Source organism: Triturus cristatus, chromosome 8 (assembly GCF_964204655.1).
Source record: "Triturus cristatus chromosome 8, aTriCri1.1, whole genome shotgun sequence".
Taxonomy (NCBI): domain Eukaryota; kingdom Metazoa; phylum Chordata; class Amphibia; order Caudata; family Salamandridae; genus Triturus; species Triturus cristatus.
This window is the reverse complement of record NC_140591.1, coordinates 740,119,424-740,134,562: the sequence shown is the minus strand read 5'-3', so window position 1 is coordinate 740,134,562 and position 15,139 is coordinate 740,119,424. Positions and strand designations below refer to the sequence as shown.

General features: G+C 45.6%; 1 pseudogene; it reads right to left on the bottom strand.

Annotated features, from left to right (window-relative positions):
* The window catches only part of LOC146804997 (protein FAM234A-like), a 112,422-nt pseudogene extending 98,621 nt beyond the window's left edge, over nt 1–13,801 (bottom strand).
* Between the last annotated feature and the right edge of the window lie 1,338 nt (nt 13,802–15,139).

Genomic DNA, 15,139 nt, shown 5'->3' with positions numbered 1-15,139 from the left:
AATATTCTACAGCTTATGTTCCCACCACCCACTCAACGAGAACCCTGCAGGGATTCCTGTAACGCCCGTGTGCGCCTTCAACACCACCTTTAATCACCACCTGCTTGTGGTTAACCCAATGTCTTTGCCTTCAGGCCACTCCAACCGCGTTTACAGTTCTCCTGGAACCCAAGCCTCTACTGGCGGGCCTAGTGGGATAAACCGGCCCAGCCGCCTTCGACCCGCCTTTTACCTTGCAACAGGCTCGTAATGCAGTAATATGACGCCAGGTAATCGACAGTTTCCTAAAATCCTAATACACTTGCAGCGAGAGGCTGTTACTAATCACAAAATAAGTATGGGATTGGAGCTTACTATAAGTGGGTGCAGACGGAGTCCAATCGCCCTTGTGAGTACAAGCAAAGAGTCGACGTTAGGGGGGTGGCCCAGCCCTGCCTCTTCCTGTCAATGACGGGCAAGGACGGGCCCGCCCTTGGCCCGGGCATTGCCCGGGCGCTGCCCGCGCGCGTCCCGCGCTGCGGGAGGCTGCGGGTGTTCTTAAAGCGCCCCCGGGCACGCTTGGCTGCGTCACTGCAGGTGACCGGCTGGGGCGTCTGGGGGCTGAAGTTTCGCTGGCTGTTGCCCTCACGGCGTGGTAAGGTATCCCCCTGCTGCTGCCCACGCGCGTCCCGCGCTGCGGGAGGCTGCGGGAGGCTGCGGGAGGCTGCGGGAGGCTGCGGGTGTTTTTAAAGCGCCTCCAGGCGCGCTTGGCCGCATCACTGCAGGTGACCGGCTGGGGCGTCTGGGGGCTGAAGTTTCGCTGGCCGTTGCCCTCACGGCGTGGTAAGGTATCCCCCTGCTGCTGCCAAAGTCGCGTCCCGCGCTGCGGGAGGCTGCGGGTGTTTTTAAAGCGCCTCTGGGAGCGCTTGGCCGCGTCACTGCAGGTGACCGGCTGGGGCATCTGGGGGCTGAAGTTTCGCTGGCCGTTGCCCTCACGGCGTGGTAAGGTATCCCCCTGCTGCTGCCCGCGCGCGTACATGCTGCATATAAAATTATGACATCCGTGGCCCTTCTTCTACTCAATTCACAACTGTTCTATCAAAACATAGATAAGCAAGCTGCATCTGCTTTTCTTGTGTAGTGGTTATCAGGTTTACCTGACATGTGAAAGCCCCATGGTTTTTACTACTTACCAGTCTTGGTACGGGACGCGGCGTACGGGGACGGCTTCGGACAGTTTACTTTGGATGTGGCTAATACCATCATTCAATCAGACCTCACACAGACAGAGATCGTTTACTCTTGGGTCATTGAGCCTTAATGTCGTTACACGTTAGCTTGACGGATCTGATGTCCTTTTGCTTGCTGATTATTACATCAAAAGATATATCCTACACTCATAACAATTTTGCCCTGAAGAAGCCCATGTTTGGGCGAAACGCGTTGGCTGGCTGTTTTTTACGAAGTACAACAAGAACAATAAAAGACGGAAGATATAAAACATCTCTATGTGATCTGTGTTGTATTTGACTCATCTGTGCTAATATATTGCCTCTCATTCAATTCATTTCTAAGTATTTATTCACGTTCTACAAGCAGCAGAACGTTTGAGGTGGGCAATATCGCATACTGCTAGTGACTGACTCTGGTGGTGCAGTCTCCTGTGACCCGGCTGCTTTCTCTTTCTATGTACACATGGTTTAAAAGTGCACGTTAACAAAGAAACCGATGACTTTTATAAAAAGGTGTCATGTGTGTCTCTTATTTTGCACAAAAAAGTGCCAGAGATGACTTCATTTGCAGTCACTTGAAAAGTAGGGATTCTCCAACAAATGGTAAAAAGGTTGAAACAACTCTGAAGAAATGCATGGCATATCCGCTCGCCCCCATCATCAGAACCTACGGACTCAACATTGTGTCATATGCAGACGACACCCAACTCACCCTCTCCCTATTCAACGAACCCAAAACCGCCAGACCCAACTTTCGAGAAGGCATCGATGCGGTCGCCAAATGGATGAAAAACAGCTGCCTACAACTAAACACCAACAAAACGGAAGTACTCATCATGGGCCCAAACCCAGACACCTGGAATGACACCTGGTGGCCCCCTGCCCTCGGAAGCCCGCCTACCCCTACGGACCACGCACGCACGCAACCTGGGATTCATCCTGGACACAGAGCTCAAAATAGATCACCAGATCAACTCCTTCTCGTCCTCCGGCTTCCACACCCTCCGGCTCCTACGTAAGACCTTCAAAACGACCCCCACGAACACAGTAAGACCGTCACTCATGCCGTGGTCACCAGCAGGCTCGACTACGGAAATGCCCTCTATGCTATGCCGGAATAAACAAAAACCTTACCCGCAAGCTACAGAACATCCAAAACGCTGCCGCAAGACTGATCCTCAACCTGCCAAGACACTGCCACATCTCCCAGCACCTGTGAACACTCCACTGGTTCCCCATCGAAGCTAGAGTCAACTTCAAGATGCTAACCCACCCTCAGAAGGCCCTCCACGACACCGGACCAGCATACCTGAACAGCCGACTCAAATTCCACGCACCCCAAAGGACCCTTCTATCAGCCCAGCTTTCCTACGCAGTAGTCCCCCGCACCAGAAAGACCAGATCGGGAGGCCGCTCATTCTCCTTCCTCATGGCCAGAGCCTGGAACGACCTTCCGCTCCACCTCAGACAGATAATATCGCTCCCCATCTTCGCAAGAAACCTCAAAACCTGGCTCTTTGACAGACCCCCTCCTTGATGGACTGGAACCTGCGAACCCACCCGACACCCCCAGCGCCTTGAGACCCTTACGGGTGAGTAGTCGCGCTTAACAAACACCTGATTTGATTTTGATTTGATTATATAGGGAGAGAGTGAGCGTCAATATAAACAGACTTTATTTCAATCAAGCTGTCTTTTCTATCCTTTAGGAGCAGAATGTTCTTATCATCAGCGCTCCAGAATGTAGTGTTAAGTTGGCAAGCATCACATATTGTAATGTGTTAGCTAAGAGTTCCATACCCTACAGACTGATATATTCCTCTGTACTTGTACCTTGGTGATTCATCAAAACGTGGCATCATAAGCAGCATTCTACTGCCACAGACTGGACAGAGAAACAATTTAAAAAGAAAATAAGCATGCTTAGGCAGAGCTTTCTGGACCGGAAGGATATATTTTTTTTTTTGTATTATTTTTATTTGCATTTTTCTTATCACAAAACAAGAACAACCAAACAGACAGGTCATCACTGGTCATCACATCCACTTTGCTTGTCTCCCACCGCCCCCCCTCCCCCCTCATAAGAGGAGCCATTTCAATGATTGCTCCGCACCAATTCACAATCGTCCTTAATGTTCATATCTGCCCAGGCTCCTGGGCTATCCATGCCCTCCGTGAACCGTGTAGGAACCCCCTTCCATCCGCCCTCCTAGAGACCCCCCTCCAAGCCATAATATTTCCTCCACCTAGACCACACTCTGCTAAATTTCTCGGGTCATCCCCGTGCCTTGTATGTAACCCTTTCTGCCGCCATGTAGACCAGAAGGATATTAAGCAAGTGAGGAATAAGCACTGCTTTTGTTAATTTGCATAGGCAGAATAGAGATTGCTGGGAAAAGGCCGAAATTACAGACACAGAAAATGCCTGTGTCTATAGAGAACACTAAGAAGGGTTGGCAGCTTTTCCTCTGACCCTGGCCACTATTACAAGCAATCCTATTATAGTCAGCAGGACCCACCCTAAAAAGGAAGGGACAGCCACTTGGACCCTTTCCACCTTTTCTAAGTCTCGCCTGATCGAGCCTTATTGAGCACTGATTGAGCAGATAAGCACATGTACTTCTCATTTCAGAAAGGTATTGCTAAGCTTGCTGCTAGCAGCTCAGTTATATTATGATGTTAGAGGCTATGCAAGGAATGCTTTAGTCCAGCATTAGGCAGTTTTTATTGCGACTTGCATTCAATAGGAAGATCTTTAGCTTGAATCTGTGGCCTAGCTATTCACCTTGGCATTTTTATTTGCACAAAGTGAATGAGTATTTGAGAGAAAATGCACAATGTGTTTCTTATGTTGTTATGAACAGCTTTTTACTCTTTCTCATTAGGCTCCAGACACTGCAGAAATATATAAATAAGGGCTGACTTCCTGTAAGACGTGTTCAAAGCTGGAACGAAATAAAAGGAGACACTTGTAAATGATAGTGCTATAGTTTGAGAAAGGGTAAGTTGAGACTAACTTTCATGCGTATTCACAGACCATGCATGATAAAGATACCAGCATGATGTTCATTGCGGGCTTGGATCCGGTATTATATTTTGAGGTGTGAGGCTTTCGAGGGCTCGTTGCTCCAGGGGTATGATTCTCGCTTTGGGTGCGAGAGGGTCTGGGTTCAAATCCCGGACGAACATTTTTCTTGGTACTCTTTTCAAGTTGTTTTGAAGTTTACGTTTCATGGCCAACATCAATTTTTTCTTTGCAGTAGTGGATGAATATTTGCTAGAGTCTCATGCTTTAACCCTGCCCAGTCTGAGCAAATACCAAACAATTCTCTTTAAGCATTTCGCAAAGATTCTGGTCTTGCTTGGCATTTACAAGCTTTCAGCTAGGGCTGTCGGGCAGGTTGCATGAAAGAAATCTAAATCCAGATGCCCTTTGAATATCCAGTTCTGAGCAGTTTCATTACAGAAGAATCAACTGTAGGTATTTGGGGGCATATTAACAAGGGCTTTATCTCCGCTTTTTTGTCTTTAAAAGCCAAAGAAGCGGAGATAAAAATATCGCCCTATCAACAACAGGGTGCTAACATGCAAAATCGCATGTTAGCACCCTTTTTCACTACGCTTCCCTTTGCATCTCTAATGAGATGCAAACTGGGCATTCCAGAGCAAAATAATAGGAGAAATGTCACTTAGTGACATTTGTCCTATTATTATCAAGCTTCACGCTAACCCTGTTAGAGACAAAAAAAGCAGCGCTAACCACGGTTAATGCTGCTTTTTTACGTCTGCTAATTTTCAGACTTAGCCATGTAATCCAATGTGAGGTGGATTACATGGATAAGTCCACCGTGGGCTATCAACAAGGATATCCCTTTCCTTGTAGTTTTATCGCTGCATTACCAGCGATAACCTCCCAAAATGCCACTGTCGCTGGACTTTTTTTATCGCCTAGGCGGTTAGCTTTATTAATAACGTGATAACGAGGCGATATCATTCAGCGATAGCGGGCGTTAAAAAAATTAACGATAAGCGCCCTTAGCGTTAATTTTCTCTGTTCCTTGTTAATATGCTCCTTGTTTCTGTAGTGTAGTGGTTATCATGTTTGCCTCACACGCGAAAGGTCCCTAGTTCGAAACCGGGCATAAACAGTTGTTATATTATGTTGGCTACAATGTTGATAGGCACTCTTTTGTCATGGAATTGTCCAAGCCCTGAAGATTATTTCATGCAGTCTCGTTCCAAGAAAGGGAATTCTCTCAAAAGCACTAAAGTAATCGGCGTGTGGATGTATCTGTTGATTCACAGACCTTGCTTTCAAAATAGCCCTGCAATCGGTTCACTGCTCACATAGAACAAGCATTAACATGGAGAATTGTTAGCACCAACAGGAAACTTATTTTAGTGGAGTGTTTCTGGCTTTGAGTGCAGAGGCCCTCGGCTCAATTCCAAGATGATCCTTCTCAAGGTGATGATACAAATGCATTGTCACCTTTACGTTTAGTGTCAGAATCATTTATTTACATTCGGTGGTGTAAGAATGTTTGCAACAGTATGGTGATTTTTCCTAGCCTTGCATGAATAAAAGCATATCACTCGCATTTAGTTGTTTTTCTAATCCATTTATATTTGCATGTTCCTTCCTAGCCTCCATGTTTGACTATCTTACAGGCTTCATATAAGAAGTATCACATCAGGGCCCGTCTTCTACTCAATTCACAACTGTTCTATCACGACATAGATAAGCAAGCTGCATCTGCTTTTGTTGTGTAGTGGTTATCAGGTTTACCTGATGTGTGAAAGCCCCATGGTTTGAAAGTACATGGTAACAAAGAAACCGATGACTTTTATAAAAAGGTGTCATGTGTGTCTTTTACTTTGCACAAAAAGTACCAGAGATGACTTCATTTGCAGTCACATGAAAAGTAGGGATTCTCCAATAAATGGTAAAAGGTTGAAACAAATCTGATGAAATGCATAGTATATCTGTGTGTGTGTGTATGCACGTATGTATATATATATATATATATATATATATATATATATATATTACCTACTGGCAGTCACCAGTAGGTAGTTATTGTTAGGACCTATTTTCCATAGGAAATCCGCAACATTCTATTTGGAATTAGGTTGGCGCCGATTGACGAATCTAAGTGCAATTTTCCAAACTTTTGGCCATCTCCGATCCGCTCATATCCTGAAAATTTCACGGTGATTCGTCAAGCGGGGGCCGAGAAAAAAGGGGGGTCTCAAAACGTGTTTTCCCCATGCATTTTCCCATAGGACCTGTTGACGCAGCTACAGCCCGAAGTGCTGAACGGAATTACACCAAATTTGGCAAAGAGGTAGTCCTCAGTTCAGACTCGTGCCTTTTGCTTAAATGGTGTAAATCCGTTCAGTAGTTCCTGAGAAAATCAAAATCAAAATCACATAGATATCTGGGCGGAGCCTAACCACACATCTCATCGTGAGATCTGATTAGCTGTCAGTACTTCATCCAAGAAGTGTTGACAGCCATCTTGGGACCAATATACATGATAGCACCTCATTAAAAAGCATTGCAGTTAATAGAAGGTTTTAAGACTTTAGTTACATTATAAATCATTTGTTGATGGTACCATACTCATTTTAGGAATTGTGGTGTGTTCTAAGGTGATTTTACCATGTGAAAAAGCCTTCTGCTGTGATATCATGAATCATGTTTGACAGAAAACTATTTTACTATGCTTTTCCCACAGAGGTTTGGAAGGTGATCTATAAGCTAAACTGAGAGCATATTTCCTGTAAATTCACATTATTTTTCTCAGTCATGTGAGAATGAAGTCTGACATTCTCAGTACAACATGTACATCCAACAAGGGTAGAGACTGTCAGTTGATTCCTTTGTGTTCTACTGCAGCTTCCCAGTGTTCTAAAGAACAAATAGAGCGCTAACAGTCCTACTTATGACAAACGTATTGCACACCTGAACCCATCTTGATTGGAATCAAGTGGTAACTCTTAAAACATTTAATTTAAAAAGGAACAAAATGAGGGGGTTCATTTTGCCATAGAAAGCATGATTAGTGCTGCAGAAAGAAAAATTAGGGCACATTTTGAGTGACTTCTCAAATCCTCTTCTATTTCATAAAAAAATTCTGACATGCAGACTGAAATATGCACTTTGAATACCAGCAGCAGACTTCCCTAGGTGAGCAGTAGCTTTACTACAGTGATCTAATGAGCAGCTAGAGTGCTAACATTCAGAATTTATGGCAAATGTGTGACACATCTGAATGCCTTCTTGATGGAACCAAAGTATAAAACTGGAAGTATTTCCTACTGAGGAGACTGCAGTAAATGAGGAAATTAGGCAACTTCATAACAAATAAATCTCCCAAGATGGCCACCAGAGACAAAAAAGCCCAAATGTAGCCCAAATATCACCCAGATGTAGCCCAAGTATAGCCCAATGACAGAATGTCCCAGAGTGTTCTAACGAACAACTAGAGCGCTAACAGTCTTACTTATGACAAAAGTATGGCACACCTGAAGCCATCTTGATTGGAATAAACTGGTAACACTTAAAACATTTAATTTAAAAAGGAACACAATGAGGGGGTTCATTTTGCCATAGAAATTATGATTAGTGCTGAAGAAAGAAAAATTAGGGCACATTTTGAGTGACTTCTCAAATCCTCTTCTATTTCATAAAAAAATTCTGATATGCAGACTGAAACATGCACTTTTAATACCAGCAGCAGACTTCCGTGGTGAGCAGTAGCTTTACTACAGTGATCTAATGAGCAACTAGAGTGCTAAGATTCAGAATTTATGGCAAATGTGTGACATATCCGAATACCTTCTTGATGGAATCAAAGTAAAAAACTGAAAGCATTTCCTACTGAGGAGACTGCAGTAAATGAGGAAATTAGGAAACTTCATAACAAATAAATCTCCCAAGATGGCCACCAGAGACAAAAGAGCCCAAATGCAGCACAAATATCACCCAGATGTAGCCCAATGACAGAAGTGTGCAAAACACTTATTTTTTGTGTATTTGCAGATTTATATAGTGCAGACTTGTCAGGTATTGGAGTGCTTTACATGAGCATTGGTTACATCACACAAGATCAAATTCATTTTGGTTGTAGACATGGGGAGATTAAGTGATTTGACCAGAATCACAGAATGTTGAGCTGAAGCAGAAACTCCAACCTGGTTCCCCAGTTGCAAAGTCTGCAGCTCTGGAAGTAACACCACATCCTCTCCCCTAAGTGCAACATTTAATCAAGTGGTCAACTGGATAAAAAACAATAAAGATTACAAATAATTTAAAAGTTCTTTGTCGCTATTTGGAAACTCAGAAAATATTTCCTCATTTTAGTTTTTTAGAGCACTAACCATAATTTGGATGCAAATAAGACCCTCTCATATATGTAATTTCTAAAGGAAATGCTCTAGGTATTACAGTTTTGATTACATCAAGATGACGTCAGGCGTTCCACATTTTTGTAATAAATATAGAATGTTAGCAATCTAGTTGTTCATTGGGATACTGTTGAGAGGCAGAGGCCAGGGGCACAGACTCTGAAAATTGAAGGCAGGTAGTAGAGTGCAGAGGCAACAATTTGACCACACTGGGCAGGCAGGAAGGGCAGTGGCAGCACAACACACTATGGAGGGCAGTGGAAAGGGGGGCAGGGGCAACAAACCAACAATACAGGACTGGCAAGAGAGACTGTGGCAATATAATAGAGCATTTTGGGCAGAAGGAAGAGGCAGTGGTAGTACAACCATACATGCCAACAGACCCGTTTCAGCCAGGAAACGTCCAATGTTTTTAAGCTCAAATGGGCTTTATTTGATCTGTCTCCTGTCTACAATCTCCTCTTTTTCAATGTAACTCAAAGGGGAAAATCGATACCCCAGTTTTTTTTCAAAATCTCCCTCTTACCAAGTTCAAAATGTTCGCAAGTATGGTACATTGGATCATGGTAGGCAGGAGGAATTGGGGTAGGGACATGGACTCGGATAACAGAGGACAGGAGGGACATGGAGAGGTGCACCAAACTGACCCTAGAGGGCAGGCATCAGGGTTTGCAGCAGATCAATACACCACACAGGGCATGCGGGACGGGAGTGCAGCACAGCAATCCATAGAAAGCAATAGGGAGGGGACAGGACCATGCACATGGATAACAGAGAACAGATGGGAACGAGGCAATGGTAGCTAGCTGACCATAATGAACAGACAGGAGAGAAAGCTGCAGCATAACAGACCATAAAGGGCAGGAGGTACGGATCAGGGGCATTACAATGGAACAGACAAGCCAGGAGGGAAGGAATAGGGGTCTGCACATGGAAACAGAGGGCTGGGGGCAAGGGGGAAGGGCAGGAGCAGCAAGATGACCATGGAGGTCAGGCAGGATGTCCACTAGAAACAAGGCACACCATGGAGAGCAACAATGAGAATATGATGGCATACACACAGACCATGGAGGGAAGGTGGGAGGGGGTCAGGGGCAGCTAGCTGACCAAACAGGGAAGGTGGGAGGGGCCATGGCAGCAAAGAAGACCATGCATGGCAAGCGGGAGGGTTAGTGGCAGCACAATGGCTATGATGGGCAAGAAGGAGGGTGCAGGGGCATGCACAAAGGACCATGGAGGATAGAAGGAAGTGTCAGGACCTGGGCACAGACAAGAGAGTTCAGGGGAAGGGGCCTCACAACAGACCGCGCAGGGCAGGCAGGAGGAGCAGTTGCAGCACAACAGACCAGGGAGGGCAGAAGGGTGTGGCAGTAAAATGGACCATGTAGGACAGGAGGAAGAGGATAGGGGCATGGCATGTGGACAGGCAGGGTGGGGGTGGCAGGGACAGGTTACAGTCATCTGACAATGCTAGGCAGGTGGGAGGGTTGTGGCAGCTCAACAGAACACTCAGAGTAGATAGGAGTGGCAGGTCCATGGAACATGGTGGGCAAAAAGGATGGAGCAGGGGCATGCACAAATACATCGGAGGGCAGGGGGAAGGAGAATAGGGGCAGCAAGCTAAGCACAGAGGCTAAGCAGGAGGTCAATGATGGGATATATAATTGGGCAATGGAGGGCAGGAGGAGTGGACTGGTAGATCATGCTAAATGGAGGGCAGTGGCACCACATCAGACCATGCATGGCAGGAGGGAGAAGGCTAATCCATGGATTCAGACAACAGAGGATAGGGAGGAGGTGGATGGGGCAGCAAGCTAACTGTTCAGAGAAGGTGGGTATTAGGAACTCTATTGTTTTTAAAATCTGTGTCTGTGCGAACTACTTAAAATATGAACAAGTATGCAGCATAATCTCACTTTTATTAAGGAAGAAGAGGACGTTTGTGACTGTGATTCCGGGCTCACTTGGCAGAAACACCCCCTGACCCTCCACCCCCATCGCAAAATGTAATGCCTGTGAAAAGGGTAGGTGGACGCAGTGTTATATAGAACATAGTCCTGAGAGCACGATTGAAAATGAAAACTAGATATAGTCTATGGTATAAACTATGCACCAAAAAGTGGGATATAAGATGAACCGGGGCGTGAAATATAATATGCAATACATTGTGCGCAATGACAGATTCATTGGAGAGTGCGAGATAGCATAGGCACTAGCGCGCGCTATGCGATATGCGCCTTGGAGTGTAATATGCACAGGGCAGTGTTGTGTAACCTAACTAGTCTCTAAAGTTGTAATATAAAATATGTGCTGGGGAGTGTAACGTTGCATATGCATTGTGACAAAGATATGGATCACAGATTGTAATATGTATGGCATAGCGCTGTGCGTTATAACATAGGCATCGAGGAAGGCACGTTAGATGGGGCTATATAACCTGTGCAAAGGCAAGTGTGGAATGACATATTCACGGGGTGGTGTTACAGTGCACATGGGCTAGAGAGTGTCATAGCATACGCACTAGCTGGTGGAATACAACACAGAGGTGTGTGGCACTCGGCGGGCACTGGTGTGTGTAACACAGCATTGGGTTCAGCCAGGAGCACGCTGTGACTCTCAAGTGAGGTTTGTCTCCTTTCCAGAGAGTAAAATCAAAAGTATTACACATCCGGCAGTGGATGTGTGTTTTATTAACCGTGAGGGGGGTTTCTTGCATAGTTTGCCTGAATTTTTGTCGAATCCTCTTTGAATGGCTTGGTGTGCGTGTGTATTAATTGTGCCCATCAATAGCTACCCATGTTTGTATAAATAAACGACAAGGGTGTCTACTTGGAGAGTACCCACCGGCGGGGGCGCCGGGATTAGGCACGGTAGGGCGTCAGACACGTCAGAGCTTCACTAGCGGTGTAAATACATTCCACGTGGATTCATTGTATGCATAGTCGCCTTTTAATGAATATCACGCAAATCGTCATGGTGATAGGTACATACAGTTTGTCCAGCATGTCCTAGGTGTTTCTATAAATATATATATTTTTTTGAAATAATAAAAAACAAAGGCCGGCCCCGGGGGATGGGGTCCCCCCTCCTCAGGCCATAAGTGGCCTGAGGAGGGGGGCAACGCAGCCCCCCTCCTAAATATTTTTTTTTTTAAAAGGCCATGACCCGGGGGTTGGGGTCCCCGGGGCCGATTAAGGCCAAAATCATTTTTTTCAACAAAAAAAAATAGGATGCAGGCCCTGGGGATGGGGTCCCCAGGGCCAGTAAATTAGAAAGAGACGGGGGGCCACACAGCCCTCCTTCTTAAAAAAATAAAATAAATAAAAGACCGGCATCGTGCCGGAGGTCACGCCCCCTCCATGCAGCACTCTGCAAACGCGCCCACTGGCCAGTTGTAAGTTGGGGAATTAATTCCCCTTCAATACTGAGGGTCCCTGAGTGCCAACTCGCCCAACAGGAATCTCCAGTATGCACCAAGGAGCTGCGTTGCAGACAGGTGTTCTGAGGCCACGCCCCTTTTTTCACACCTCTATGCAATGCAGCTCTGTGGCGCTTACTGGAGGTACCTAGTGGGCTAGTTTGACCCTAGGGACCCTCAGGATTCAAGGGGACTTAATCCCCCAACTTAAGACGGCCACAGGGCATGTTTACACAGTGGGGAAGGGAGGGGACGGGGCCTGAGGTGACGTGTGCAAACACGCCTTGTGGCGCGTTTTTAAGAGGTAGTTTTAATCCCCTGCCCTATTATATACTAGGGGCTTTCAGAGGAGGTCATGCTAATCACAGGGGGACCCCAACGCATAGTGTTCCCTAGTGTATGTAGGTGTTTTCACTGTATTCTGAGTGTCTTTTAACATAGCCCTGGCTCTAGGACTGGTTAGTCAGACTCAGTTACCACCAGTATCCGTCTGAAAAAGTTGAAGGTCCAGGATGGTTTCTGCTCTTCTGTTTGTTCTTTCTGCACGTTATCCTTCTTCCTGCACTTTTCTTCGTCTTAGAGGACTTCTGTTGCTTCTTTCTGCATTTCTTTTTTTTCTTTCTGTGCGTTTTTTCTTCTTTCTTCACATGTCCTATCTCTGTAGGCATAGTTAGAAATTAGTATTTAAAAAACCTTTGAAATTCACTGAAAAAACCATAGGTTTCAGGCACGTTATAGTTAGGAATTAGCATTTAAAAAACCTTAGAAATTCACTGAAAAAAAACATAGGTTTCAGGGGCGTTATAGTTAGCTGGACTTTTCACTCGCACAAAACCATTGAAATTCCCCTGTTATAGTTAGTTCAGCTAACTATAAATCGCGCGCCCGCAATGCACTGCTGATGACGTCACATATTACATCACTCATGACATGGTCAGTGACATCACTCATGACATCACTGATGACATCTCAAATGACATCACTGATGACATCATCCAGTGAATGTGTGTTTTTCTGAAAATTACATATGTTTTATTTATGTATATCTCAAGGTCGATGGAAGAATAAATGGGTATATAAGTGTCTAAATGGATGATTTGTTTTTGAAAAATTGATTGTATAACTGACTGATTAAGTGTATTTTAGTGAATACATGGCTTAGTGAGCAATCGCCACACCATAGGAAAACGTATTTCCTCCCCAGCTGGCCTTTTTTATCCGGGTCACAGCCACCAGTTTGCTTACGGCGGAGCGCAGTGCTCTCCCTGGCACATACCACTTGAAGCACTCATTCAAAAACTCTGGGCCACTGCCCTTCAGTGCTTTGAATACCATGCACAGCGCCTTAAATTGAACTCGTCTGTATACCGGCAGCCAGTGCAGTTTCCGTATTCCTTCTCGGACAGAGGCAAACCTGGGAGTGCCTGTTAGCAGTCTTGCCACCGCGTTTTGTACCATCTGTAGTCTGTGCAGATTTCTTTTTTTTTAGATTTAGGTACAGACTATTACAGTAGTCCAAACGAATAAGTGCTGAGACTGCTAACCTGAAACCATCCGCAGGAAGAAACAATTTTATTTTCCTCAATATCCTAAGTATATGGAAGCATGTTGAAACCACTTCACTAACCTGCTCCTCAAAATCCATTTTCTGGTCCATAATCACGCCCAAATTCCTAGCTTTGCGCGTGGGAACTGGTGGCTTTCCCAGAGCTTTGTGCCACATATCCGGAGTCCGGATTTTAGGATTATTCCCGAATATCATGACCTCGGTCTTCCCTACATTTAGTGTAAGGCAGTTCGAGGCCATCCAGCTCGCAATGTCTTTCAGACAATCATGGCACCACTCAGCCATATCCACTTGGGACCCTCTTTGTATAGATAACACAATTTGCGTGTCATCTGCATAGGAGGTGAGTTGCAGGCCAAACGATCTTATCAAGGCTGCCAGCGGGCTAACATAAATGTTAAGAAGAGTGGGGCTCAGGGAAGAGCCCGGTGGTACCCCACAGGGGAGGGCAAAGGGTTTGGACCTATCAGATCCCAGATCGACTGTCTGGATTCTATCAGCCAAAAAATATTTCAGGAGGCTCCAGGCAGTACCTTCCACCCCCGCCCTCGACAACCGGTCCCTCAACACCCCGTGACGGACTGTATCGAAGGCTGCCGACAGATCCAATAGAATCAGGACAGCCTCACCTCACTGGTCCACTGCAACTCTAACCTCCTCCGTGGCCTTAATCAAGGCCAGTTCTGTGCTGTGTCCTGCGCGACACCCAAACTGCGTGGGTTCGAGTGCCTTATTTCTCTCAAGGAAAGAAGCAAATTGCCTATTTATGGCCTTCTCCAGTAATTTAGCTGGAAGCGGGAGACGAGAAATGGGTCTATAGCTATTGGGGTCATTTTTATCTAGACTGGGTTTTTTAATTAATGGGAGGATAGAGGCAACTTTCCACCTCCTAGGATAGTTACCCGACTCAATAATGGAATTAAAAACTGGGGTAAGAGTAGTGGCAATGATCTCGGGACAGATTTTAAGAACCGCTACCGGACAAGGATCACTTGGCGCTCCTGACCGAGCAGCCCGCAGAAGGCCAGTGACCTCCTCCGTTTGTAGCAAACTAAAACCTATTATTCTATTCGGAGACAGCTTCACCCCAGAGTCAAGGCCCAATGCTGCATCCCCTGCCTTTCCATGAGATTTGGAGAAGGAGGAGAAAATCCCTTCCACTTTGTTCTGGAAAAAGGTGGCCAGCGCTTTGCATAGTGCTGGACTGGTAGGTGTGATAGGTTCGGTGGGGATCGTAAGCTTTGTAATGGTCCTAAACAATTCTCTGGAGGACGAACTGGCCATCTTTATCTGATCAGTGAAGTAGGCTATTTTGGCCTCCCCTATTAATTTCTTGTAGGTAGTGGAGCTCTCTTTGTACTTTTCTTTATTATTGGAACTGTCCCCATTCCACCATAGTCTTTCCAGCCTCTTACAGTCAGTTTTATAATTTTGCTGAGTTTCGGAAAACCATGGGGCAGAGGGCTGGGCCCGCTTTGTTGTAAAGAGTTCAACTGGCGCAAATTTATCACAAGCCCTCTCAATCCACTTTGA